Below are 26,126 nucleotides of genomic sequence, written 5' to 3' on the forward strand. Positions count from 1 at the left end.
GCGCGAGTTACCAGGCGACGCCGAGCGCCGGCAAGCTGGTACTTGTAGTCCGCCCGGAAGAGGCAGGCGCTAGCGCGGCGACAGCCCAGCGACCCCTGCGCGTGCGCGACGCTGAGGAAGCCGGCCCGGAAGGTTCGATTTTGCCGGTGGCTGTTCTTACCTCAGCTTTTGGAGGAGCAGGGAACCCAGGCTGTTCAGCGTCTCTTGTGGAGTGAATTCGGGGCGGTTTCTCCTGAGTTAGGGAGGTGGGTGAGGCATTCAGTAGTATGCACTCTTTAGGGCTTTAATTTCTCTGCTACCACCTCCACCGTGTCCCCGTGGGGTATGCTAGTGTTTGAGTAACTCGAAGTTGGAAGTGGAAGCGCTCACCTCACGGAGGGGTTTTACTTCAGAAATCGAACCCAACAGGCTGGATTTCAACTTGGGAGGTCGGAAACCAAAAGCCTCCCTGTAGACGGGAAAGGAGACGTCTCATGAGGAGAAACGGCCTAGCAAGATGCATTCTGTCCGGAAACCTCAAAATCCTTGTTTGTAAAGACTTTGAATGCGTGGGTGCAATTCCCCTTGAGGCATAATAGAAGCAGTTAGCCTTTTGGGGGCTCTCACTATTGTCAGTGCCCGCCCCCCCCCCCCCCCCAGCCGAAGACCACCTAGAACACTCGTATTGTTGAACAAAGCTGGGCTTATTGTCTCCTCATAAGGAGTGGAGGCACAGCCTGAGGCACAGGGGGCATCCCAGGAAGATGGTGCTGGAAAGAATTTACAGGGTTGGAGCTTGTATTAGGTAATTTGGGGGAGGGTTCCAGGAAGCAGGCCTTCTCTCTGGGTTGGATGCTGTTAAGGAGATGGAGGTAATTCTGATGGGTATTTTAGTAATTCTTACCTGAAAAAGGGAGAAGAACCAAGAGTGGCTAAAGCTGTGATTGGTTAAGAAGCTGCAGTCCCTCAGCCAGGATAGGGGGATATTTGGTCTTTGTGTGTGTGTGAGGTGTGGGTGTGTGTGGGTGCGTGTGGTTGGGGCAATGTTCTTGTTCTTTGTTAGTAATCAGTAAGTTTATGGAGGTGGTTTTGTTTTTGTCTTGATCCATCATGGTCACAGAGTGGCTTTGTCTGAGGTTGGTGTTTTCTGAAATTGTTTGTATTCAGTAGGACAGCATATTCTAGTTGATAACACTAGCCTAGCTCCCCCTATTTAGGAGCTGCTTAAATGGCAACCCACTCCAGTATTCTTGCCTGGGGAATCCCACGGATGGAGGAGCCTGGTAGGCTACAGTCCACTGGTCGCAAAGAGTCGGACAAGACTGAGCCACTTCACTTTCACTTTCACTTTCTTCCTCTCACTGTGCTTCATATCACTTAGAATATGTTCCCTTCTTGAGGCCTCAAAACAACTGTGTGAGACAATCCACAATTGGTTTGCGCTCTCCATTGCATACTAGTCCATAATTTAAGCATGGTAGGTAAAATAAGGCTCCTGCCTCCAAGGAGCCTATAACTCAGTGAGAATGATCCAAGTCTAGGCAATCTGATGTCAGTGGCTGTTGCTTTCCCACCTTGAGAATCTGTATCCTAAGGAGGCTGCACTGCCTCCTCAGTAATTTTCAGCTACTGATATCCTGCACATCAGGATTTCTCAGTAGCAACACCACCAGTGTTTTAGGCCATTCTTTGTTGTTGTGGGCTGTTTTTTGTGTAGCGTGGGGTGTTTAGCAGTATCCCTGACCTCTGTCTACCGATGCCAGTGGCACCCTTCCCATTATTGTGAAAGCCAACCATGTCTCCAGACGTTACCAAATCACCTATGCTTGAAAGCCATTGTTGAATACCATTTATATTCTCTTGGTCTCTGAGAGGTAAAAAATATTTGGGGCATGACAGTGCCCAATACCCAAATCATTCTGAGCAAGGAGACCTTGAAGAGGAGAGAAGGAAACAGTAGAGAAGAACGAAGTTTCTGAAAAGTCCATTCAAGTAGGAGAATGAAGATCTGAGACAAAGAAAGGACAAGTGGGAAAAAACAAGAGAAATTAGGTAGAAGTAGAGAGGAGCTCATAGGCAATCACTCTTAAGTTACTTAGTTTGGCCTAATGAAGTTGGTTCACATTAACAAAGGCACACAAAGTTTTAATGGGGCCTTACTGTACTGCCATTCCCTGGTTGGAATATGCTGGTCTGCTTAGCAAATAGTGTTGACCATTTTTGTGAAAAGATTTTTCTGTTACAGCCTGGTACCAGATATGGCCTCTCTGAACTGACTGCCTGCAAGAGACTTTTGTCCGAGATTTCAGGCTACCCTCAAGGTAATAGTTTGTTTTCTAGGGAAAGCCAAGAATCCCTGGGAAGCAGGCAAAAGTCAGAAAGCAGTGGTAGCTAAGTGTTTTCAGGTTTTCCAAGAGATAGATTCTGCTTAGATTAAGCTAATAAGTACATCAACACAACAGTAATTTGTATTTTCCTAACCTCTTTCATCCAGGAATCTGTAAAACATCAGTTCAATTCAGTTCAGTCCCTCAATCGTGTCTGACTATTTGCGACCCCATGAACTGTAGCACGCCAGGCCTCCCTGTCCATCACCAACTCCCGGAGTCTACCCAAACCCATGTCCATTGAGTTGGTGATGCCATCCAACCATCTCATCCTCTGTCAACCGCTTTTCTTCCTGCTCTCAATCTGTCCCAGCATCAGGGTCTTTTCAGATGAGTCAGCTCTTCGCATCAGGTGGCCAAAGTATTGGAGTTTCAGCTTCAGCATCAATCTTTCCAATGAACACTCAGGACTGATCTCCTTTAGGATGGACTGGTTGGATCTCCTTGCAGTCCAAGGGACTCTCAAGAGTCTTCTCCAACACCACAGTTCACAAGCATCAATGCTTCGGCACTCAGCTTTCTTTATAGTCCAACTCTCACATCCATACATGACTACTGGAAAAACCATAGCCTTGACTAGATGGACCTTTGTTGGCAAAGTAATGTCTCTGCTTTTTAATATGCTGTCTAGGTTGGTCATAACTTTCCTTCCAAGGAGTAAGCGTCTTTTAATTTCATGGCTGCAGTCACCATCTGCAGTGATTTTGGAGCCCAAAAAGATGAAGTCTGACACTGTTTCCACTGTTTCCCCATCTGTTTGCCATGAAGTGATGGGACCAGATGCCATGATCTTAGTTTTCTGAATAATGAGCTTTAAGCCAACTTTTTCACTCTCCTCTTTGACTTTCATCAAGAGGCTCTTTAGTTCTTCACTTTCTGCCTTAAGGGTGGTGTCATCTGCATATCTGAGGTTATTGATATTTCTCCTGGCAATCTTGATTCCAGCTTGTGCTTCCTCCAGCCCAGCATTTCTCATGATGTATTCTGCATATAAGTTAAATAAGCAGGGTGACAATGTACAGCCTTGACACACTACTTTTCCTGTTTGGAACCAGTCTGTTGGTCCATGCCCAGTAGTAACTATTGCTTCCTGACCTGCATACAGATTTCTGAAGAGGCAGGTCAGGTGGTCTGGTATTCCCATCTCTTTCAGAATTTTCCACAGTTTATTGTGATCCACACAGTCAAAGGCTTTGACGTAGTCAATAAAGCAGAAATAGATGTTTTTCTGGAACTCTCTTGCTTTTTCGATGATCCAGTGGATATTGGCAATTTGATCTCTGGTTCCTCTGCCTTTTCTAAAACCAGCTTGAACATCTGGAAGTTCTCAGTTCACGTATTGCTGAAGCCTGGCTTGGAGAATTTTGAGCATTACTTTACTAGCATGTGAGATGAGTGCAATTATGAAACATAGACATTTATTAATTTTTTTATCATAATGGTGAGGGAAATCATGTGATTCTCCTATTTTATAGATACAGAAGCTAAATTATGAAGTCTACAAAAAAGTAGTGAGAAATCCAGAACAGCCTACTGGAATCTTCACTCTGAGCCATTATTGATGCTCAGTACCACCCCAGATCTCCAACTTCCCAGTAGTAAGCTACTGATGATAATGCTTCAATTGTATACTAAATTTATGTTTTCATAGGCTTTAAAATATTCCTTAGTCTCTTCTCTTGACTCATAAAATAGCAGACTTATAGAGGCTATGACTTAAAATTAAAACATGACAGTACTTGAACAGAACCCACATCTCATGATCTTTAGTTCAGTACTCTCTCTTCTTAAGTAAGCCCATACACCCCTGTAGGTGATGTTTAAATTATGGAAATCATAATTAAGATAGAAAGTCTAATCCATAGAGAAATCCAGACCTATTCAGTTCTTTTCATTCATTACATGGGACTTTTACAAGTTAGCTTTGATGAGTAAAGAGAAAGTCACTGAGATAGTAATGAAAAGCGTTTTGTAACTCAAATTTATTTTGGGGTTGATGTATTAGACAGAAGGTATTGTGAGCACCATGCCCTCACCCAAAGAAATCTTATGTAGTTTATCCTTCAAGAACTACGCTAACAGAAATGAATTCTTGATTATTTAGTCATACATAGAAATGACTTATGAGAGATTGTGTCACAGATTTAGAAATCTAGTTTAATGAAAATACTGGCTCCAAATAATCATCATTATGTTAGTGATTCTCAAATCCCATTATTTCCAACCCAGACCTCTCCTCAATTCTAGCCTCATGGTCCAAGTGCATATTTCTTTACATTTGCTTGTCTCACAGAGGTCTCAGAGTTACTGTGTTTATAACAACTTGAGTATTTCCCACTGCAAATCTTCCTCATCTCAATTAACAAGGCACTGCTCTCTACCCAGTTGCTTAAGTTAGAAACCCAGAAGTTAACTCAGTTCCTTCCTTTTTGTCACTTCATCCAATTCTTTATCAAGTCTTATTGAGTCAGTGTCTAAAATCTGAGTCAACCAGTTCTGTCTCTACTGCCACTAGCCTGGTCCGGGTGATTGTCATCTCTTTCTTGGTTATTGAAACTTGTGTTTTTCCTTCATAACACTTATCACAATTTGTTTGATTTATTGGTCGGTTTTTTACTTGTGATTTAATAATCTTACTTTGCTACCAGAATGTAGTGAAAGATAATGTATTGTAGTGCTTGAGGTAGATAAAAAAATCTAATTCACTTTGAAATCCCCAGCACTTAGCAGAGTGCCAGGTTCATTATGGACACTTAAATATTTGGTGAATATTTATTGAATTTATGGATGAAAATCCAATAGTATCCAAAATTTTAACACATTTTTGACAGTGAGATAGTTGAAATTAGAACATTTATTTAATCATATATGGTAAAAATGACTGAACCTTACATAATTAAAATCAATAATATTACAATATGTCTGAAAGAATGTATAAGAATTGAAATGGTTCTCTTGGGATCCAGAAAGAGAACTCTGCCAGGATTTGGCCATGTTTTTCCATCTAGCAAAGTTCAGGATAGAGAAATTGTAAGTGCAAAGAACATTGTTAAGCTATTCAGTAGAAAAGTACACTTTTTCTGGAGCATAGATGACTTCTTACGGCTTACCTGGGACCTGAATGAAATGGACCTTAAAACCATCCACTTCTTTTTTTCTGATCTTTGAATGCACAATGTTTTGATTAACAAATTAGAGATTTCCTAAAACATATACACGGGGAAGGGAATGATCTGGGCAGCAAACACAAATATTTTAGTCCCTGAAAAAATATATTCCATGCTAGAATGTAACTCTGTGGAGGAGGCAGGAAATTTTTCATCACAGCTCTGTCCCCAAAACCTACAACAGTGCTTAACACAAAGTTTTTCCTCACCCTCCATATTCATCTGACCTCTAGCCAGTAACTGACTACCACTTCAAGCATCTCGACAACTTTTTGCAGGTAAGATACTTTATAAGACTTTGTTGAATCCTGAAGCATGGATTTTTACACTACAGGAGTAAACAAACTTATTTCTCGTTGGGAAAAATGTGTTGATTATAAGGGTTCCTATTTTGTTTAATAAAGATGTGTTTGAGCTTAGTTATAATGATTTAAAATTCATGGTCCTAAACACATTTTTGCCAATGAGAAATAAGTTTGTCTACTCCTGTAGCATAAAAATCCATGCTTCGGGATTCGACAAACTCTTAGAAAGCTTTTTCTCTGCAAAAAGTTGTTGAGATGCTTGAAGAAGTAGTAGTTGGTTGGCTAGAGGTCAGTTGAATATGGTGGATGAGGCAAAACTTTGTAATGCAATTTGTTCAACTTTTGAAGCATTGGTTGTGTGACGTGTGGTTGGGTGTTGTCATGGAGAAGAATTGGGCCCATTCTGTTCATCAGGGCCACCTGCAGGCCTTGCCGTTTTTGGTGCATCTCTTTGATTTGCTAAGCATACTTCTGATGTAATGGTTTTGTCAGGATTCAGAAAGCTGTAGTGGGTCAGACAGGCAGCAGACCACCAAACAGTGACCATTACCTTTTTTTGGTGTAAGTTTGGCTTTGGGAAGTGCTTTGGAGCTGCTTCTCTGTCCAGGCACTGAACTGGTCATTGCCAGTTGTATAAAATCCACTTTTCAACGTCTGTTACAATCCAATCAAGAAATGATTTGTTGTTGCCTAAAGTAAGGGGAAATGACACTTCAAAATGATGATTTTTTTGATTTTCGGTCAGGTCATTGAGGCTCACATTTAGGGAGCTTTTTCACCTTTCTAATTTGCTTCAAAAGCTGCATGACATTAGAATGGTTGATGTTGAGTTCTTGGTCAACTTCTCATGTCGTTGTCAGAGGACTAGCTTCAGTGATGGCTCTCAATTGTCATTGTCAACATCTGATGGCTGGCCACTACACTCCTTATCTTCAAGGCTCTCATCTCCTTTGCAGAACTTCTTGAACCACCATTGCACTGTACGTTCATTAGCACTTCCCTGGCCAAATGTGTTGTTGATGTTGTAAGTTGTCTCTGCTGCTTTACGACCCATTTTGAACAGGAATAAGAAAATCGGTTGAATTAGCTTTTTGTCTAACATAATTTCCTTAGTCTAAAATAAATATAAAATAAACAGCAAATAATTTCATTAGCAAAAAAACATAAAGCAAGATATGTGCTTTAAAATGATGTATAACATAACCACAGTTATTTAAGAATATATTCCAATATCAAACAGCACAGTTCAACAATGCAGTTAATTCTCTACCAACCTAATACACTGCAGAAAGTGAAAATGTTAGTTGCTCAGTTGTGTCCAACTCTTTGGGAACCCAAGGATTGTAGTCTGACAGGCTCCTCTGTCCATGGGATTCTCCAAACAAGGACACTGGAGTAGGTTGCCATTCCCTTCTCCAGGGATCTTACCGACCCAGGAATCAAACCCCAGTGTCCTGCATTGCAGGCATATTATTTACGGTCTGACTCACCAGGGAAGCTTTCAGAGTTTTCTTAAAAACAACAACAAATTGTGCTCCTCCCCTTCCTAGAAACCAGTAAATTCTCTGTTACCTTCAGTATATTATTTGTTCACAGTCTACCTCTCCAGCTCCCCTCATCTCTCTACTCACTATCCTTCTTACTGTTCCTCATCATGAATTGTGAGAGTTGGACCATAAAGAAGGCTGAGTGTGGAAGAATTGAGGCTTTCAAACTGTGGTGTTGGAGAAGACTCTTGAGAGTCCCTTGGACAACAAAGAGATCAAACCTGTCAATCTTAAAGAAGGTCAACCCCAAATATTCAGTGGAAGAACTGATGCTGAAGTTTCAATACTTTGGCCACCTGATGGAAAGAGCTGACTCATTGGAAAAGACCCTGATGCTGGGAAAGATTGAGGGCAAGAGGAGGAGGGAGTGACAAAAGATGAGATGGTTGGATGGCATCACCAACTCAACAAATATGAGTTTGAGCAAACTCAGGGAGATAGTGAAGGACAGGGAAGTCTGGCATGCTGCAATCCATGGGGTTGCAAAGAGTGGGACATGGCTTAGTGACTGAACAACAATAGCAATCATGTATTTTATTTTATTTTATTTTTTTATTTATTTAATTTTTTTTGCAATCATGTATTTTAAGGTGCAGCTCCACTAAATCGCTTAATGTTCCTTGAACATGCTGTTCTCCTGACTAGGAATGTTCATCCCTTCTCTTCCCATCTGATTAACTCCTCCTGCCATCCTTTAAGATTCAACTTGTTGTTTAGTCGCCCAGTCATGTCTGACTCTCTTGCGACCCCATGGATTAGGATTTCCCAGGCAAGAATACTGGGGTGGGTTGCCATTTCCTTTTACAGGTGACCTTCCCGACCTAGGGATCAAACCCACATCTCCTGCATTGCAGAAAATTCCTTACCACTGAGCCACTGTGGAAACCAAGATTCAGCTTAGATGTTGTGTTTTAAAGGAAGCCTATGTTGATTTCCTCGCGCTTTCCCAGTAGCTCAGTGGTAAAGAAACCACTTGCAATGCAGGAGACAAAGCTTTGATTCCTGAGCTGGAAAGATCCCCTGGAGGAGGAAATAGCAACCCACTCCAGTATTCTTGCTGGGAAAATCCCATGGACAGAGGAACCTAGCAGGCTACAGTCTGGAGTCAGAGTCGGACACAACTAAGCACAAACAAACACACATGATTTTCTTCGAGTTGGGGGGAGCAGGGAAGTTCTCTCATTACTCTATTACAGCCCTTATAATATCATATTGTGGCGGTCTTTGAGATCCTAGAGGGCAAGATCTGTGTCTTATTCATCTTTCTTTGCTTTCGTGATGCCAGCACATGTTTGTGAATGCAAGAACCCAAATGGGATGATAGGTATGAGCACTCATAACTAGTTTACAAAGTCTTAGTCTTGAATGTTGCCCTCTTCCCAAGAGAGAATAGGAAACTTCCCAGCTGTATTCCGTTTGAAATAATTGGGTATGAACATCGTCTGGAAAGAAATGTGCTTCTCATACTCTCTTTGTGAATCATTGTAAAAGTAGGTGATAACAGTCTTTTTGGTACATCAGCCGGCCCTTAGAAAGGATTGATTTCGTGTACCATGTACTTGGTCAGCACCTTGGATTATCACATCTTATTTCTCCCTTGCTCTTGAGAGGAACCCAACACCCAGCACGGTATTTAGCCCTTATTGTGGAGCACAATAAATGTTTGTTGAAAGAATGCATAAATTAAAAAATGAAATAATAATATAAAGTATCTCATAATTTAAACCCTGTCTTTTAAAATGTTTGAGGTGCTCTTTAAAGCCTTTTCTAATCAGCTCAACCTATTATAATTTTACCCTTCTCTATTTTCATGACAATACTCATCATATAGACTATGAACTTCCAAGGTGGCACAGTGGTCAAGAATCTGCTTGCCAGTGGAGGAGATAGAAGAGATGTGGGTTCAATCCCTGGATTGGAAAGGTCCCCTGGAGAAAGGAAATGGCAGCCCACTCCAGTATTCTTGCCTTGAAAATTCCATCGACAGAAGGAGCCTGACAGGTTACAGTTCATGGGGTCACAAAAGAGGCAGACATGACAGAGCAACTGAGCACACAGACGAAGACTATGCTATTTGCACTGCTGTTTATTTTTAACTGCATATAAATAATTTTATAATCTTTCCAGCTAGATTATAAAATCCTTGAAGACAATGACTATGTACTGTTGCCTCCTACAGTGTTTTAAATCTAGTAGGATGTTAATGCTGTAAATTGTGTTGTAATATGACTTGGGGTTACTTAGTGTGTTGGCATCTCTACAGAAGACTTCAAAACTCTTAAGAAAACCACGGTGAGTTACCACCTTGCACCCACTAGAATAGCTATTAGGGAAAAAAAAATAATGTGGAGAAGTTGGAACCTTTGTGTACTTTTTGGTTAGAGTGTAAAGTGGTGCAGCCACTATGTATAGCTGTTCCCCAAAACAATATGGTGGTTTCTCAAGAAATTGAAAATAGTATTATCATATGGTACAGCAATACAATTGTGGGCATATATCCAAAATAATTGAAATCAGATTCACAAAGAGATATTTGTATTCCAGTGTGTACTGTGCTGTGCTCACTTGCTTCAGTTGTGTCCGACTCTTTGTGACCTGTGGACTGTAGCCTGCCAGGCTCCTCTGTTCATAGGATTCTCCAGGTAAGAATACTGGAGTGGGTTGCCATGCCCTCCTCCAGGGGATCTTCCCGACCCAGGAATCAATAGCATTATTCACAATAGCCAAAGAGCCAGGCAACCTAGATGTCCATTCATGAATAAATAAACAAAATGTGGTATATACATGTAATGGAATATTATTCAGCCTTAAAAAGAAGGAAATTCTGACATGCTATACCATGGATGAACCTTGAGGACATTATATAAGTGAAATAAGCCAGTCACAAAAAGATAGCAGTTTATATGTAGCACCTAGGGTCATCAAATTCATAGAAAGTAGAATGGTGGTTGCCAGAGTCTGGGGAATGAGGGAGAATGGGAATTGTTGTTTAGTGGGTATAGAGTTTCAGTTTTGCGGGATGAAAAAGAGTTATAGAAATTAGTTGCACAACAAGGTGAATGTACTTAATTGTACACAAAAGATTATTAAGATGGTATATTTTATGTGTATTTAACTAGAACTTCTTTTTTAAAAAGAGAGCCCTGAGTAGGGAGTCAAAAGTCCAAGGTTGGAGTTGCTGATTGTTCCTTGATGACTAATGAACCTTGAGCAAGTCACTTTTTCACTCATGCCTTGATTTTTTCATCTTTAAACAGGATGATAAAGCCTTCCAAGCTTCTGGGTTTATATAAGGATCAAATAAGGGGGGAAAAAAAAACTATAACTCTTAAGATAATTTTTTGAGTAGTAGTTCCAGTGTTCCAAAGTCCCTGGTCTCCTTTAATATTCATTACAAATTTTATGTCTTACTTCATAACAAAATATCCTTAAAGAGGTCTCAGTAATAACCTATTACCACTTCAAAGAATATGTATGCTGGGCTCTTTCAACTTGGGCTGCTCACCTTATAATTTGGTCCTGGGAAAAGAGCAAATAAAAAGCTTTTATGAGGACTATTGGTGACTTCAGATCCTAATTACTAATGTGGTTTAGCACTGTGTGTTAGTCGCTCAGTCATGTCCAACTCTTTGCAACCCATGGACTGTAGCCCGCCAGGCTGCTCTGTCCATGGAACTCTCCAGGCAAGAATACTGGAGTGGGTTGCCATTTCCTTCTCCAGGGGATCTTCCCGAACCAGAGATTGAACCCACGTCTCTTATGTCTCCTGCATTGACAGGCGAGTTCTTTACCACTAGTACCACCTGGGAAGCCCATGTTACATGCATTATCTCATTTAATCTTCACTACAGTGTTGTCAGGTTCATAATATCATACTCATTTTATAAACAGGGGAAATGAAGCTGAGAGGTTAAGTTACTTACCCAAGATCACACAATGAATGACAGAGATGCAATCAAATCTAGGTCTGTATTGACTCTGAAGTCCATACTCTTTCTACTCTGTTACACTGCCTCTCAAAATATATTTGACTATGCCAAGTTAATGATAAATGTTATATATTTTATGTATATTCATACATTTATATCAGTTATCTTAGTCATTGCAAGTAAGATAGGCTGTGATAGGGATGATTATCACCAGTTTACAGATGATGAAACATTTGTAACTTAACTAACATCAACCAATCAATAAATAATAATACCAGGACTTGAAAATAGATACTGCAGTTCTCAGACCCATATTTTTTCCGTATCACCTTCATGATACGGAATTTTATCTCTCTCTGAGTTTTCTGGTTCTGACATTTTTTTATGGGAGCAAAAGAGTGAGCAGAGTGAGCATCTTGTCAGTTCTGCAATTCTCAATGTACAAGAACAGATTAAACACGTCTTCATCCCTATTCTCTCCCGCATTCACTAAAATGATGAGTTAATATTTTTAATGTTATCAGTCCACAAAGAAAGGGAATAAGAAAGATGACAGCAGATGAGGGATATCGATAGCAGTTTGGAAGTTGGAAGGTTGAGCTGAGGAAACAGAATTCCAAATATTTAGGAGGGGTATACTAACAAGAGGCAAGCAGGTTCTCATTGCAGAACACTGAGACACCAGGAATGAAAGATACTGTAGCATCAGAGACATGCAGTGGTCTAAAAAGTGGAGGATTGGCCAAAAGTCTATTTAAGAAGTTGGACTATAAAAAAAAAAAAAGAAGTTGGACTGTGAGGCCCCTTCCTCATCCTGCTTAGTTAGGCAATTACTCCTCTATCTCCCTGGTTTATTCTGTGAAAAATTGAGTTTAAAAATCTCCAGACTGGGATACCAGTTAAAGATCACAGCTGAGGAGACTGTAGGATACCACACTGAAAACAGAGATCAGAGGGATACCTACATGCTGAATGATGAAACTTGCCCAGCCCTCTTGCTCTATTTCACTCCAAGGATGCTGACAGCAAGGCTTATATTCTCCAGGCGGGATAGCTGAGAATTAGTTTTGAGAGAAACCTAAAATTGAATAATCCCAGAAGAAATATCTGTGAAGAATGATTGAGGGTCTCCCCAAAAAAACATATATCCCCACTTTATTAACCTGCAATGAAACCCACCAGCTGACAGACTCTTCCAGTTAACATAGACCTTCCCAATACCTTTGTAATGACACACTTTTAAATATGAAAGGACAGCAAAGGATCACCAGATAGTTGAGATAAACCTTCACCAAGAAAGAGCAGCAAATCGAAATGGAAAACAGGCAATATGGAAAACAGAAGGATATTTTTTTAAAACAATAATCATCTTCTGCCTCTGATAGTGTGAAATAGTGCACCTATCAAGCAAAGACAGGATGCTCCTCCCCAAAAAAGGAGCAGAGAATAATAGCTCTGGGAAAGTTTTTAAGTAGCAAAAATAATTAATAGAAGTATTAATATATAAAATTGAGGAAATCTGTCAGAAAAATAGAACATAAAGAAGTTAAAACAATTGGAGAATGAATCCATAAAGTCCAACACTAGGCTAACTGGAGTTTTAGGAATGGAGAAGAAATGAAGGGATGGAAATCATCAAAGAAATTACAAGATCTCTGATAACTGAAGGACATGAGTTTCCAGACTGACAGAAACTGCTGAGTGCCCAGCATAATGAAGGGAAAAAAATCAAAAGTACTATGTCACATTGTCGTGGAATTTCTAAACACAAGGGTTAAAGAGAAGCTTCAAAAATCTTGTGGACAGGAGATGAAGAGGAAGTGGGGAAAGGGGAATGGATTATTCATAAAAGAGTAGGTAATGAGAATAGCGTGTTTCTTAATATTGACAGTAGTGGTTAGAAAACAAACAGCGCTTTCAAAATTCTGAGAGAAAATTACTTTCAACCTGTAATTCTATACTAAATCATGTTATCAATCAAATGTGAGGGACAATTAAAGATATTTTCTTGAATGCGATAAAAAATTTACTAACCCCCACTTTTCCTGGGGCACTACTGGAGGATGTGCTCTACTGAAACAATGACAAAGGTAACAGATTTTAGGAAAGAGGGGATCAACCTAGGAAAGGCAAAAGGAAGTTCTAAGACACAATTGTATAGAGCAGACCTAGTGAGGGATAGTCCAGACTGAAGGAAGGAGTGCTCCATGGGAGTTTTTCCATGGTTGAGTTGAAAATAATTCATTTTTACTTTTCTGTTGAAAAGTCTGAGACAGTGATAATGATGCAGAAATTTTGTCAAACGGAAAACTGAGGCAACTATTAATTGTAAGACAAAAAGTTGCATAAGAAAGGAAATGTAATCATAATTCAGTTAACTGATCCAGAAGGAAAACACGCAAGAGTCATAATAAGGTTAACATGAAACACTGATTTAATTTAAAATATTGTGATATAACAATATTGAGAGGCTGAAGGGAGGAAAAATGTAGTGTTGGATCTTTAAGATCTTTATCTTTTCTATTAGGTACTGTTAAAAATTTACAAAAAGTAGCAGTAAAAATATTTAATTTGGGAAAATGTTGGTAAACATGAAAAAAAAAAAAGCCAGCGAATAAATCTGGGAGGGTATCTCAAGCTTTCGAGAGGCCACCACTTTTTTTTTTTAAGACTGTATGTGTGTTAAAATATATTCCCATTGTGCTTTGTTATGAGACTTGTCGTTCCACGAGACTTTTTTTTAACCAAAGACTTAAACAAGACTTTTTTTTTTAACCAAAGACTTAAAGTATTTGCATGTATTACCTTGATAAACATCAAAAATATCAAAGGTAGAGAAGGAGAGAGAGAAAGAAAATCTTTAGTGTCTATCCAGACCTATGATATGAAATGACATTATGAATTTTCTTTATAGAGAAGTCCTGGGAGAATACTACAAAGTAATCACCCCAGATATTTGAAAAGAATAAAACCCTATATTTAGACCAGTTTTTAAAAGTGTCACGCCTTTAGTTTGTGGTGTCACAGGTGCTACCTTCTCCCAAAATGAGAAAAATTAAGTGGAATGCTGGAGCATTACTATCCTCTGAGTTCTAATCAGTCTTACTGGCTTTTTTTCTTTTAGTTGTGAAAATGAATGTCATAAATGAATGTCATATTATTTCAAAAAGATGTATCCTCAAGATTAATGCTGTGAGACTGTCTCATGTGTGGAATTAGGAGACCTAGGTTTAAATCCCCTTTCTATGACTTGCTGGCTCTGTGACCCTAGGAATATCTTGTTTCTGGCCCTCCCATTTCTTCTGTTTACTCCAGAAGCTAAATTGCAATGGAAAATGTTCGAGAAGAATCATTTCAGGCTAAATCCCTCTAATAGTAAGTATGCCCCAGTGTATTTATTAAGGATTATTCATTCTCCTCTATTAAATTATAAGAACTTTAAAAGTACCAACTATATTTTTGCTTCTGAAATTTCCCACATTCTATTATTGTTATTCTCTCCCTCTAATAGGCACCAAATCAGTGTTGTCAGAAATTTATTGACTGGTATTGTGAAGAGAATGTTTGTCATTAAATGTTTGTCTTGTAATTCCCTGTTTAGAAAAGACAAGATGTCCCATATGTTTCAGGAAAATTCTATTTTCATTGTTAAATTTAGGCTTAAGTTGGACCTAAACAATAAAGTAAAAACAGAACAGTCTTTCTTTCTTCTTCCAAAGAAGGAGTTCCTTAATGATATATATATGTATTTTGTTGTTGTTGTTTTTTAAATTTTTGACCATGCTGCACATCATGAGGGATGGCATGTAGGATCTTAGTTTCCTGACCAGGGATCAAACCCGTGCCTCCTGCATTGAAAGCGTGGAGTCTTAACCACTGGACCACCAGGAATTCCCATAATGGTTTGTATTTTTATAAAAAAGAAAGATTTTTAACTAAAACACTGGAGTACCCCCAAAGATTTGGCAAACTTAACTACTGTTCTTACTCATATCCATGTTCTTATGAGTATTAACAAAAGAATTTTTGACTCATCTAAACAAATAAAATTGTAACATAGAAAGATGAAGCCTAGTGAGAGAGATATAAAGAGACTTTTTATGATCTTGAAAAGTACAGTGAGACTCAATCTGTTCAATAATACCTAGAATATTAGAACTTTAGCTCACCTCTGGCAAATTAAAATACACTTTTGGAAAATAAAAATTAAATTAAAATGCCCATTAAATAATGGATCTTGAATTTATAAAAGTAACCATTTTTTATGTTTTAGAACAGTATAATTTTTTCAATTAAAGCTATGTTATTATAGGTAACTGGCTTCCTGGGTGTCTCAGTGGTAAAGAATCCACCTGCCAATGCAGGAGCCCCAAGAAACATGGGTTTGATCCCTGGAGGATCAAAGGGGATCCCTCCCTGGAGAAAGAGATGGCAACCCACTTCAGTACTCTTGCCTAGAAAATCCCATGGACAGAGGAGCCTGGCAGACTACAGTCCATGGGGTCACAAAGTCATACACGACTGAGCATCTGAGGATGCACACATACTATAGCTAATATTTATTGAATGCTTCCTTTTGAACACTTCTAAGCTCCTTAATATATTATTTTCCTAATCTTGTGAAATATATACTTAGCCCCATTTCACAAGTGAGATAATGAGCTCAAAGAGATTAAGTAACTAAATATCACTTCCAGGTATGCGCTGATTAGTTCCCAGATATTATACCTCCTTTAAATATAACTCCCCCTCCCTTTTGATAGTAGTTGTATCATACTGCTATTTCAGCCTTTGAAGATTTTTTTTCCAGTCTGGTTCTGTTAATTCATCATTTTAGTAGCATCTCCTGTCTTCGTGTTATACATTAATTTTGTAGGCATAGATTATATGCTTTTCTCTAATTTGTTGATAAAAATGTTGAAGGGGCAAAGCCAAGTGTGGTTCATTACTATAGACCTTTGTTTAAGTTCACACAATCCTTCCATCAACAACTATTCAGGCAACTGAAAATTCAACTAATTTTAATCCTTAAGTAGCAATTATTTCTCCTTTGTATCACCACTGTTACTATGAGATAATCTGTCAAATATGAACCTGAAAGAAGGATGCATCATATCTATAGGAGGATGTACTTCATCTAATTGTTTGCCACCCATATCAAGAAATGTAACTCATTTGGTATGACTTGTTTTAGTTAACTCATGCTCATTAACTCTATTTTACCTTCCTCCAAGTGTTCATAAATTATCTGTTTAATTTTAGAATGCAGCAGAGAATTAAAGTCACTAACTGGGCTATAATTTCTGGGAATCACTTTTCCCTACATGTAAAGTTTGGGCCACCTTTAGTTATCTCTAGACTCCTTACTGTCCTTGATTTCCTGGTGATTATTGGCTGTACAGTTTTAAGAACTACAGAATGAAGTTCTAAACTGCAAAATCATAGTTTATGAAACTGTAAAATTTTAAACTATAAAAGTTGGGTTCCTTTGAAATTATTCAAAGCTCTCTTAATAGCTCCCTTCCTAAATTGTACTCCAATTCCTTTTTGATGGTGCTAAAGTCATTCCAGTGTAAGATTGTTTTTGGTGGAGCCATCTGACCTGGTAGCTTTTATTGTCCTCCCACATGTAGAATCACTTCTTAGACTCTTTTATTTTTAGCTTCCTTTAAGTATTTATCTGGTTCTTGATTTCCCAACATAGTGTTACTTCTCTTCTATTAGATAACTCTTCCCCCACCTCCCAACCCCAGGCTGTACTGCATAGCATGTGGGATCTTAGTTCCACTTCCCTGCAGTGGAACCTCGAAACCATGAGAATTCCCTAGAAAAGTCTTTTAAATGAACAAAGAAATACCTTTAAATCGTCTTTTTCTTTTTAAGAAATCTCTTTTCCTTCCTCAAGTTCCCTTTCACTCAATAACCTCAATAGTCTCTTTTTCTGCTGAACCTTAGTAGTACTTTACTTATTCCTGCTTGCTTTATGTTATTTGTCATGTTCTCTGTAGCAGTAGAGTTGTCTGTGTTCATTTCCTGTTTACTAGAATCTAAACCTCTTGGGACGAGAGCCAGATTTTACACAGCTTTGTATTCCAGTTAGTTTAATGCCTTGCACATAATAAATGCTCAGTGATTGTTGCTGAATGAATGAATAGGCAAAATAATAAATTGAGTCCTGTTTTATTGTGTGTTGTTGTTCAGTTGCTAAGTCGTATCCAACTCTTTGCAACCCTGTAAACTGCAGCACTCCAGGCTTCCCTTTCCTTCATTGTCTCCCAGGGTTTGCTCAAATTCATGTCCGTTAAATTCGTGTTGCTATCTAACCATCTCATCCTCTGTTGCCTCCTTCTCCTCCTGCCCTCAATCTTTCTCAGCATCAGGTCTTTTCCAATGAGTTGGTTCTTTGCATCACGTGGCCAAAGTATTGAAGCTTCAGCTTCAGTTCTTCCAGTGAATATTCAGTTGATTTCCTTTAGGATTGACTGATTTGATCTCCTTGCTGAGTGTTCTCCAGCACCACGATTTGAAAGCATCAATTCTTCGGTGCTCAGCTTTCTTTATGGTCCAACTCTTACATTAGTGGTGTGTTAGAGCTGTTCTTACTAGACTCTAAATGCTAATTAATAAATTTTTAGGAATTTTGCTGATGGGCTAATAAACCATTGGTAACTTGAAAACTGACCATGGTAGAAATATTCCCACCACTGTTCCATTGCATAACAAAATAAAGGGTTGTTTTTTTTTTCCACCAGAGAGCCAGTTATTATTAAATGTTTGTATTTTTATCAGCATTTACCAGCACACCACTGGTCCTTTTCTTCCATACTAGAAAATTTGTGTATACCTCTTTTTGTTAGTATTAAAAAGCCAGAGGACTTTCTAAGCCATCTTTTCTAACCTTAACATCTTACAGATAAATGGAGATCCAGAGAAGTGAAGCAGTTTGTACATGTCATAGATTTAGATAGTAGCAAAGCAGAAATAGGATTCAAGCTCTTCAATCTTCTGGTCGTTTCTTCTCTTTATGCCACCACATTAACTTCATTTCTATGTTTTTTTCCTGTTGCTTTGTTCCTTGGTATAGCCTCAGATAAGACCATAAGATTGTTCCACACATAATAATATTAAGGGATGTCAGTGAACAGAACACAGTTCCTCTACCTTTTGTTCCTTTTGCAGACAGGTTTAAGTTATTGCATTTGTTTTTGGAGAAAGAACAGATTCTGCTCCTGAGTTTTATGGGCTAAGAACAAAAAGTTTTGCTTTTAATGTTTCTCTGTTAGTTTAAATTTTTTAATTGAGTGAAAGAGACTGAATTTTGTAAAAGTATGTTTTATGACATTTAGAAACATGTTTGGAAACTTTTACTGCACATTCCCTGAGAATGATTGTGAATGCCAGGCAGCAACAATTTTGTCGCTTCCACAGTGGCCTGGTTGCCCAGTAATAACTTCCTCATTGACTTGCCCTGTTTTCTAAACTTCTGACCACTAGCTCAACAATCTGGGATCAAGGTATTTATTAAAATGCACAAATGTTACCTAGGAAGAAATGCACAAAAAGCCATTTTAGAACCCTAGAGGAATAAAAATAGGACAGATATTTTGTGATTTTGAAGGGATAAGGGTGACTCTCTCTCTCACACACACACACACACACACACACACACAAGGGTGATAAAGAGAGACCCAAGATAAATAGAAATTTCCAGTAGAATGAGCCTATCTTTGGTCATTTGTCACAACTTAAAACCCATCACAGTTAGAGGATAACATGAGGATATTGGTCATAATCAATAGATTTATTGGAGACTTAAGTGAGAACTTGGAAATATGGTTAGCTGCTGAGAGCACAACTAGTAAGAAACAGCCTATGCTTATCAGACCTCAGTTGGAGTATTACCATTAGAAAATATGTAGACAAACTGAAACAGTGTCCAGGGAGAGAATTGGGACTGAAAATCAACCTTCAGTAAGTATTTATATTCAGGCACTGTTCTTTACATTGGGATACATCAGTGAACAAAACAAAGACCCCTGACCTTGTTTCTTTCTTTTGTTTTGTTTTTTGGTCTTAGGAGATCTTAGTTCCCCAGTCAGGGATCCAACTGATGCCCCCTACAGTGGAAATGTGGAGTCCTAACCACTGGACCACCAGGGAATTCCCCTCCGTGTCCTTGTGGAACTTACATTTTTGTAAGGCTAGACAGAACTGTGGTGCTGGAGAAGATGAAGATCAGATCAGTCAATCCTAAAGGAAATCAACCCTGAATACTCATTGGAAGGACTGATGCTGAAGTTGAAGCTCCAATACTTTGGCCACCTAATGTGAAGAACTGACTTATTGGAAAAGACCCTGATTCTTTGAAAGATTGAGGGGAGGAAGAGAAGGGAGCAATAGAGGATGAGATGGTTGGATAACATCATCAACTTAATGGATATGAGTTTGAGCAAACTCTGGGAGATAATGAAGTATAGGGAAGCCTGGAGTGCTGCAGTCTTATTGGGTCACAGAGTCAGACATGACTAAGCGACTGAACAACAGCAAGACAGACAATAAACAAAATGATATAAACTATAAACAAAATACAGTTTCTTAGAAGGTGAAAAGTGCTTTCAGTAAAAGAAAAAAATAGATATGGCAAAGTGAATCATGTCAAGAATATCAGGAAAAGTTGAAATATCTATTTCTTCTAAAATTGTGGATAATAATATTTACCATTGCTATAAATAATTATTGTGATACTACTTGTTAAGTACTTTGTACTATACCTAACATACTTAACAGTGGATAATAAAAGCTCAGCTTCACATCATCTTTACTCCAGGATCCAGGTCTTCTAACTGAAATATTGCCAGTTTTATGTATGAGGGAAAAGAAGCAGGCAAACCACTCACTGGCTCTTAAAACTTTTGCCCAGAAGCCACTCATGTCACCAATTTTATTAGACCATATCACATGATGTGATGGTTTTCAAAATATGTCCACAAATTCTTTGACACTCCTCCCTTCAGAGAGTGAAGTCTAATTTGTCTGCCCTTGTGTGTGAGATAAACTTAGTTTCTTGCTTCTGACAAATACATGATGACAGGAGTAATGATGTGTGACTTCCAAGACAAGGTCATAAAAGGCATTACAGTTTCTCTCTTGGTCTACTCACTCTGAAAGAAGCCAGCTACCATGCCATGTGGACACTCAAGTACCCAAATGGTTAGACCCAGATGGTAAGGAACTTGGACTCTTCACTAATAGCCAGTGAGGATCAGAGATCTCGTGCCAATAGCCATGTGAATGCACTTTCAAGGAAGTGGATGATCCTGCTTCACTAAAGTTTTCAGTTATCTACAGCCCCAGGAAGCATCCTTTATTAAAATTGAAGTATTAATATAATTGATTTACAGTATTATAGTAATTTAAGGTGTATAACATAGTGATTCAATATGTATTACAAAATGATCACCATAATAAATATTATTTCCACATGTCACTAGTAAAGTTATTACAATATTATTATTAACAATATTCCCTACGCTGTACCTTACACCCCCAAAGCTTATTTATTTTATAACTAGAAGTTTGTACTTTTTAATCTCCCTCACCTATTAGACTTGTTCACCTATCCACCTCCCCTCTGGCAACCACCAGTTTGTTTTCTGTATCTGTGTCTGGTTTTGTTTCATTATATTTGTTAATTTGTTTTGTTTTTTAGATTACACATGTGAGTGAAATCAGGTCTGTGCCTTTCTGTGTCTAACTTATTTCATTTAGCATAATACTCTTTGGACCCATCCATGTTGTTGAAAAATGGCAAGATTTTATTCTTTTTTATGGCTGAGTAATATTCTGTTGTAGGTAGATAAATAAATAAGTAGATACAGAGTAAGCAAGATGAGTAGATATATAGTAGATAAGTAGATATAAATTTTTGAATCATTGTATTTCATTATATTTTCATTTTAAAGCTCAGCATTCAAAAAAATTAGATCATGGCATCCAGTCCCATCGATTCATGGCGAATTGAAGGGGTAAAGTTGGAAACAGTGACAGACTTTATTTTCTGGGGCTCCAAAATCGCTGCAGATGGTGGCTGCAGTCATGAAATTGAAAGACATTTGCTGCTTGGGAGAAAAACTGTGACAAAACTAGACAACATATTAAAAAGCAGAGACATCACTTTGCCAACAAAGGTCCATCTAGTCAAGGCTATGGTTTTTCCAGTAGTCATGTATGGATGTGAGAGTTGGACCATAATGAAAGCTGAGCACTGAAGAATCAATGTTTCCGAATTGTGGTGCAGGAGAAGACTCTTGAGAGTCTTGGACTGCAAGGAGATCAAACCAGTCAATCCTAAAGGAAATCAGTCCTGAATATTCATTGGAAGGACTGATGCTGAAGCTGAAACTCCAGAGCTTTGGCCACCTGATGCAGAGAGTCAACACGTTGGAAAAGACCCTGAGGGTGGGAAAGATTGAAGGCAGGAGGAGAAGGGGACAATAGAGGATGAGATGGTTGGATGGCATCACTGACTCAATGGACATGAGTTTGAGCAAACTCCAGGAGATGGTAAAGGACAGGGATGCCTGGCATGCTACAGTTCATGAGGTCACAAAGAGTTGGACACAACTGAGCAACTGAACAACAACTATCTATCTATCTATCTATCTATCTAAATATGTCTTGTTTTTGTATCCATTCAACCGTACCTGTCTTGTTGGAACATTTAGTCCATTAAAGTAACTATTGATAGATGTGTACTCATTGCCATTTTGTTCATTGTTTTTTGACTTCTCTTTCAAATATAAATTAAAACCCTGCTGGGTAGAGTTTTTCTGTTTTTTTTTTGTCTATGCCATGCAGCTTGCGGAATATTAGTTCCTGACCAGGGATCGAACCCATGCCCTCTGCAGTGGAAGAGTCCTAATTACTAGACCACTAGGGAACTCCCCTGGGTAGAGCTTTCCTGGTTGTAAGTTTTTTCCTTTGATCATTTTGAGATTTTGAGTGTATTATGTCACTTCCTTCTGACCTACAAAGATTCTGCTGAAAAGTCAGCTGATTGTCTTATGGGAGTTCCTTTGTAACTCCCATAGTTGCTTTTCTCTTGACACTTTTGAGTCTCTCATTATATCTAATCTTTGCCATTTAAAAATTTATTTATTTTTTGCCTGTGCTGAGTCTTTGTTGCTGTGGGCTTTTCTTTAGCAGCAGCAATCAGGGGCTACTGTGTAGTTGTGGTATGCAGGCTTCTCTCTGTGGTGGCTTCTCTTGTTGCAGACCACGGGCTCTAGAGCTTGTAGGCTTCCGTAGTTGTGGCTCCTCGACTTTAGAGCACAGGCTCAATAGTTGTTGGCTCACGGGCTTAGTTGCTCTTCGGCATGTGGGATCTTCCTAGACCTGGGATCAAACCGTATCTCCTGCATTGGCAGGTGAATTCTTTACCACTAAGCCACCAGGGAAGCCCTAATCTTTGCCATTTTAATTATAATGTATATTGGTGTGACCTCTGTAGAGTTATCTTATTTGAGGCTCTTTGTGCTTCCTGAACTTGGATGTCTGTATCCTTTCCCAGGTTAGTGAAGGTTTTAGCTATTATTTCTTCAAATAAGTTCTTTGCCTCTTTCTTATTCTTCTGGGATTCCTATAATGTAATGTTAGTATGTGTGATGTTGACCCAGAAGTCTCTTATTAAACTATCTTTTTTTTTTTTTTTAATGTATACATGGCATGTGGAATCTTAGTTACCTGACCAAGGATCAAACCCGTGCCCCCTGCATTGGAAGCATGGAGTCTTAACCACTGGACTGCTAGGGAAATCCCAAACTATCCTCATTTTTGAAAAACTCTATCCTCTTCAGCTTGGGTGATTTCCACTACTCTGTCTTCCAGTTCCCTAATCTGTTGCTTTGTGTCATCAGTCTAATGTTGATTCCTTCATTGTATTTTTTAATTTCAGTCATTGTATTCTTCAGCTCTGTTTGTTTCTTCTTTAACTCTGTTGAACTTATCTTTGTGTTCATCCATTCTTCTCCTGAGTTCACTGAACATTTTTTTTTTTTTTTAAATGCTATTGTTACTTTATTTTTGGCTGCACTGGGTCTTTATTGCATGCATGGTCTTCTCTTTGCAGTAGCCTCTCTTTTTGCAGAGCATGGGCCCCAGGGTATGGACTCAGTAGCTGTGATGCACAGGCTTATATGCCCTGCAGCATGTGGAATCTTCCTGGACCAGGGATCGAACCCTTATCCCCTCCATTGGTAGGCGGATTCCAAACCGCTGGACCACCAGGGAAGTCCCTGAACATGTTTATGATCATTACCTTGAACTTTTTATCGGATAGATTGCTTATCTCTACCTCAGTTCTTTTTCTGGGTACTTGTCTTATTCCTTTGTTTAGAGCATATTCCTCTGTCTCCTCATTTTGATTAATTCTCTGAGGTTTTTTATGTTTTTCCTATGTTTTACATAGGTCAGTTATGTTTCCTAATCTTGGAAACCTCACAGTGTGAGGTTTTATGTACCTCCTTTAAGAGGAGAGCCTCTGTATCCTACAGCCTTCTGACTCTGTTCTGGGGGCTTATCTTCCCATGCAAGACCCCCAGCCTGGGGAGCCAGATGAGGGTCTCAGACCTCTCACTCCTTGGGGCAAACCTCTGCAATTGTGATTATCCTCCTGTCTGTGGGTTACCTACCTAGAATTATGGTCTGAAGTATACTACATCTCTCCCCCTCCTACTGATTTGTTATGATTCGTTCTTTATATCTTTAGTAGTAGAAAATCTTTGCTGCTGCTCCTCAAGTTGTGCTTATAGATAGTTACCATATAAATAGTTGTAATTTTGGTGTGCTGGTGAGAGGACGTGAGCTCAGGGTGTGCCATCTTGGCCTGCTCCTCTCCTCAGCAAATCTATGAGAGACCCTGAGCCAGGAATACCTAGCCAAACTACTCCCAAATTCTTGACATGCAGAAACCATGAGATGATAAATATTTATTGTTTTTAACTGTAAAGTTTTGGAGTAATTTGTTGTGCACCTGCATACTAAGTTGTTTCGGTCATGTTCAACTCTTTGTGAACCTTTGTGACCTTTGTGAACTCTTTGTTCAACTCTATGGACTGTAGCCCACCAGGCTCTTCTGTTCATGGGATTCTCCAGACAAGAATACTGGAGTGGATTGCCATGACCTTCTCCAGGGGATCTTCCCGACCCAGGGATTGACCTCACATCTCTTAGGTCTCCTTCATTGGCAGTCGAGTTCTTTACCTCTAGCGCCACCTGGGAAGCCCAAAAGTGTTACTCAGTGGTATCCAACTCTTTGGGAACCCAAGGACAGGCTGACAGGCTCCTCTGTCCATGGAATTCTCCAGACAAGAACAGTGGAGTAGGTTGCCATTCCCTTCTCCAAGGGATCTTCCCAACCCAGATCAAACCCTGGTCTCCTGCATTGCAAGCCAATTCTTTCCCATCTGAGCCACATAGATAGACTAATACCTATAGCCACCTTTGAGTTCATCAGGGCAGAATATACAATCCTCATGCAGAGAGAGGTATAATAGAGAGAGAAACTGGAATATTTGATTAACATAATATCTACAACAGTAACTAGAATATTTAAATCTAGTCCTCTACCTTTCCATTAGGCAAATAACTGAAGCAAGAAATAAATCATACAACCTCTTAGCATTTACTCCCTTTTCCCTATCCTATTATCCAGCATGTTCCATAATCAGCAAATAAGGTGTTTTAAGTCTGGGTTCTAATACTCCCTTCCTAATCCCTGTTGTTCAGTCACTCAGTTGTGTCTGATTATTTGCAACCCCATGGATTGCAGCATACCAGGCTTCCCTGTGCTTCACTATCTCCTGGAGTTTGCTCAAACTCATGTCCATTGAATCGGTGATGCCATCCAAACATCTCATCCTCTGTCATCCCCTTCTTCTCCTGCCTTCAATCTTTCCCAACACCAGGATCTTTTCCAATGTGTCAGCTTTTTCCATCAGTTGGCTAAAGCATTGGAGCTTCAGCTTCAGCATCAGTCCTTCCAGTGAATATTCAGGATTGATTTCCTTTAGGATTGACTGCTTTGATTTCCTTGCAGTCCAAGGGACTCTCAAGAGTCTTCTCCAACCAACACCACAGTTTAAACACATCAATTCTTTAGCCCTCAGCCTTTCTTATGGTCCAACTCTCACATCCATACATGACTATTGCAAAAACCATACCTTTGACTATATGATTCCTATTATTATTTTAATCTGAATTTATCTAGGAAATTTCCCAGCAGTCCAGTGGTTAGGACTCCATGTGGCACGGCCAAAAACTTTTCTTCAATTTCTTTCAACTTTTCTTCAACTTTTTCTTCAATTTTTCTTCAATCTTTGATGGTGGAAAAACTCTGGTCCCAATTTTCCCTTGGCATCCTGCTTCATTTTCTGTCCATGTGTCTTTTAAAACATCAGGTCCTTGATTACCAAGACAAGCAAACTCCCTCACTTCCCCATCTATAGGATCAATTCATATTTGTCCTACAATTTTAATTCACTCTTTATTTTTAGGCCCTCTACTTAAAAAAAAAAAAAAAACTTTCTTAGGAACTCAAATGTAGTATTTAAAATAATGTTTGTGGTATTTTAGTCAGCAAGTTTAGGTGTTTTGTAGCAGGGTAGGAGGGTATTAGAAAATATAGACTTAAATATTAGTGGAAATACAATGCCAAACATTTCTGTACCCATTAAATCATTCCTTTTCTCATCTCCTCACAGTCCCTTGGGAGAAAATATGTAATAAAGATGTGAGGGCCTCTCTACTCAACACA

At 39.0% G+C, this 26,126-nt stretch overlaps 1 long non-coding RNA gene across 1 annotated transcript; it reads left to right on the top strand.

Moving 5' to 3' along the window:
- The first annotated feature begins 7 nt into the window (after positions 1-7).
- LOC122681779 lies at positions 8-19,640 on the top strand. Its single transcript, XR_006337100.1, has 3 exons — positions 8-245; positions 9,930-10,027; positions 19,392-19,640. It is a non-coding gene; the product is annotated as an uncharacterized LOC122681779 (long non-coding RNA).
- Positions 19,641-26,126: the final 6,486 nt, after the last annotated feature.

The sequence above is a fragment of the Cervus elaphus genome, chromosome 23 (assembly GCF_910594005.1).
Source record: "Cervus elaphus chromosome 23, mCerEla1.1, whole genome shotgun sequence".
In the NCBI taxonomy this organism is placed as follows: domain Eukaryota; kingdom Metazoa; phylum Chordata; class Mammalia; order Artiodactyla; family Cervidae; genus Cervus; species Cervus elaphus.